The following is a 4441-nucleotide window of genomic DNA, read 5'->3' on the forward strand; positions in this document are numbered from 1 at the left end:
TAATCTCTATAGAAGGTCTATATAGTTCTATAGATTTTTTCTGTAAGGGTACTTTCTAAGCCTTTGAAACCTCTAAATTGTCATATTTTTGGGAGATTTTCCCTGCTTCCCTATTCTGCTGAAATAATAATAAAAAAAAATATATTATGAAATTCCTGGCAGTATAATTAACAGTACATAGGCAAAGTCTAGGCCTATACTAAATCATGGTGTATAATAAAACATACAACTTTAAAACACAAGTTTAACAAGCTAACAATAACAGGTGTTGCCATTTATTCTGTTCAGCCAACCGCAGATAATCTCAAATTACTTAAGTATACCGCGTTCACATGTCTTGGGTCGCTCGCAAGCGAACGATCGGCTCGCGAGCCGGGCCTTCATGTGAACAACCGCTAGAGCGGTTTTTGTCGTGGGTGACCCACGACAAGCCGCTCGCGAGCGGCTCTCGTTGCAGCTCGCTCTTGATCCATGTGAACAGCCGCTTGCAAGCCAATCAGATACAAGCATCTCCTCGGGGTCAAAGTAATGGAGAAAAGTGTGACTTCACGTTTCCTGGTTACCGGTTTTGCTGGGCTAAACAAACCTTGATCGTCCATTTTTTTTTTGTTTTGCAGTGCACTGAGTTTTGTAGTACAGTATTTGATATCGCTATTTCCGTAACTTATATTGTATAATCCAGTTTTATTTTGGGAAGACACTAATACTAAATAATCTATTTACCATATATCGTAAGTGCATCTTCATTTTCGAATCATAAGTTACAAAAATTATCATTTTAATATCTTCCGGAGCGTAGGTTTAGGCGTTGGTACACCGCCGATACGTACGTCATATCACTTAATTGTGTGTAGAAAAAATGTACGAGACTATATTCACGAGTAATATTACTTTTAAGTTAGTTGTTATGTAATTAAGTAACTTGAAAGTCTACATAAATGGTAAATACCACGCCATTCGTAACTCTACCCTTACAAAAATGTCCTATAGGATCCTATAAGAGAAAATCCTATAGGAATCTTATAGATTTTTCGTCACATCTATAGGATCCTATAGGATTATTTCAATAGATATCCTTTGGGAATCCTATAGGAATCATATAGGAGTCGTATAAGTATCCTATAGGAATTTTAATATGTTTCCTATAAGATTCCTAATGAAATCTTATAGGAAAACTGCAAGATTTTTAAATGAAACAAATAGGAATCTTATAGTTATCCTATAGAATGCCTAAAGGAATCTTATAGATTTTCTAAAGGAACCTTATAGGAATCTTATATGAATTATATAGGTATCTTATAGATATCTTATTGGAATCTTATAGGAGTCTTATATGAATGATATAGGAAGGTTATAGATACCTTATAGAAATCTTATAGATATTTTATAGGAATTTTACAGATTTCTTTCTGGGATCATATAGGCGTCTTATAAGAATATTATAGAACTCTTTTAGTAATTCTAAAGATATCTTAAAGAAGTCCTATAGATTTCCTAAAGGAATCTTATAGAAGTCTTATATGAATAATACAGGGTCCCTATAGATATCGTATAAGAATCCTATATGGTTTCCATAGGATTCGTATGGGTGTGTTATAAGAATTATATAGGAATCCTATAAGTATTATCTTTATTATCCTATAGATTTCCTAAAGGAATCGTATAGGTGTCTTGCAGGAATCCTCTGTGAATGCTTTAGTTGTTATTCTTATAAGAAAGCTATAGATAATGATTTATAACATATTCATATAAATTTCTTATTTTTGTAAATACAGTATATACAGTTTGTTAATGTTAATGCAAGCAATGGTTGCTTAGTAAATTGTTATTGATGGGTTAGCTGGTTGTTGACATCCATTGGTTCCACTGCCACAATATTGTTTGCATGCACAAGCAGTATTGAATGATTGATGCATTTGATTTCGAGCTGGAGTGGCTACTGGATGGAAAAATAATAATGGCTTAAACAACTCCTGCAGACATACAAAATACACTGAGTTCAAGATATATAAACCATGATTTCTTTAATTAAAAATATCAACTATGCATCATGGGGTAGGGATATTAATCCCTAGGGTCTCGATGACTTGCATACCCCTTCACATAATATTGTTCGTCTTAAGCCTTACTGATGCACATACTTCAAATTCCAGCGGTACCTAAATGCTTTACAGCTGTCTCTTATACACATCTAGATGTGTATAAGAGACAGTTCTTACGTTGTCCTGTAATTAATACATTTGATTTGTTATAATTAAATGTGAGTTTCCATTGTTTTGAGAAATCGCTTGCTGTTTGTAAAAGCAATTTCAATTCTTTCTCACTATCGCCAATGAGAATAACGCATCATCCATCATCGCCCAAAACAATGAATCGATTCTATTATTAAATTTAAAAAATTTCAGAGTATATCATTAAAGGAAACATGCTGAAAGATATAACAAAACAATTCTTTAAATCAGAGCAAAGTGATACATGCAGTTGTCCTGTGCATTTTGAAACCATTTTTTTGAAAAAAAAAAAGTGAGAAATGTAAAATAAAAATTGAGGGGCAGGGCAAAACAAACAAGAACTGTCAGTTGGAATATGAATAATGCTCTAATTGTTTTAAAATTTTAAATCATAATAATTAAGCAGATTTTGCCGTTTATTGAAAATGTATCTTAAAATTTTCTACCCACAGTTTAAATGTTGTATTTTCCTTCGACATGAATGTATTAAAATAAGAGTATGATATGCGGTAGCTGAAATAAGAGACTAGCACACTTCGTAATTTTAGTTAGTGATTTAGTTGTTCCATCCATTTTTTTAGTTTTAAAAAACATTAAAATATTGTGCAATATGTTAATATCCATGGAGTAGGCCTTACATACACATTATTGATTAGTTGATAACATCCACCATTAGTACTAGTGAGTTCCTATATTTAAAGTGTTAAAAACTTGAAAATTACAAACAAATTATTTACCTTTGAAAGTCAGGTAATTTCCTGTTTCTCCGACTGCCCCAATAATGCTTTAAACAAACATTAACACCTTCTTACTTCATGAGTTTTCACTTAAAGAAAAAAAAATCCTTTACCAACAAATTCTGAAAGAAAGTCAACATATAATGGTTAGGCGATACTTTTTTGATATTTTGTTTTGCAAACCCACTGTTCGACGAAGATGAAGATTTAAAATAAAAATAAAATTTTATTTTTTACCAGTTAGCTTACCCGCTGCCGTGAATTGGAAATTGAGAAAAAAAAAAATGTTTATTCTGTTCTGCAACATTACCGAAAGAAATCTTAATTTGTTCACATAAATAGAAGCATTTAACAGATCAATGCAAATTGTTGTAAATATGAGGGAGTTTTGGTAATAATGATAATAATAACAGTAGCATAGGCCTAGCCTAAAGGCCTAGGCCTACCCCTAAAGATTATTTACAAAAATCATATCATGGATTTTACAATAATAAATAAGTGAGAACACGGCCCAATTTACCACCCTCCAATACTTAAATTATAGGGCAGACTGAGCTTAGCCCTCCTTAGAATATCCTCAGTTCTGTCTTTTCTTAATAATAGGCCTAGGTCATAGCATGCTTGTTATCCCCTAGCTAGGCTCCTATGCCTAGAGATCCAATCTAATCCAAGCCAATCCAATTTTTGACTTAAAAGGCGCATTATACTAAGTCTAATGCGCCAATTTAAACAACATTAAATGAATAATAATAGAAAAACAATTCTTACCTATTAGTACTGCTGAAATACTTCAGAAAATATGGTTAAACTGCCTGTTTCATCATCATGAATGTGCACTGTAAAAGAGCTCTAAAACCACTAACAAATTTCAGTTAACTGATAACATTCAAAAGCACCTTTGTTAATTTCCATGGCCTTCAGTGATAAACATGGATAAAGTGACCAATCAAATTACATAGGTTCTCGTTTAAGACATCTATTGTACTTGATACGAGTGTAATTTTGCCCAACCTGTCGTGAAAATGTACTGAATACTCAGTGCGTGTGAAAACACTTGCAAAAATGCACTTACTTTTTGAAATCACATTTCTAATCAATAAAATATCATCACGCACATTTGCATTTGTTGTATTTTAAAGTTGGTTCAACAAATCATCATAACTTCATGAAGACTTTAAATTCACTTCACTGCAAGCAGGTCGATGACTGTTCTGTTATTGAATGGTAATTGTTATTGTCGTGATGGAATAAACAATACCTGGATTTGCGTCAGAAGAATCAATGAATCACCTGATGGCCAGGGTTGAATTCGAGCCCAAGTAAGCAGCGAGTACTAATTTTTGCAAGTGTTTTCACACGCACTGAGTATTCAGTACATTTTCACGACGTTGGACAAAATTCCACCTATACATGTTCTATTGATGTCGTCAATATTATAATATATCATAGATTCATGAAATGCCTAATAGGCCC

Source organism: Anneissia japonica, unplaced genomic scaffold (genome assembly GCF_011630105.1).
Source record: "Anneissia japonica isolate Jap-2015-1 unplaced genomic scaffold, ASM1163010v1 scaffold401_len1656234_cov178, whole genome shotgun sequence".
Lineage (NCBI taxonomy): Eukaryota > Metazoa > Echinodermata > Crinoidea > Comatulida > Comatulidae > Anneissia > Anneissia japonica.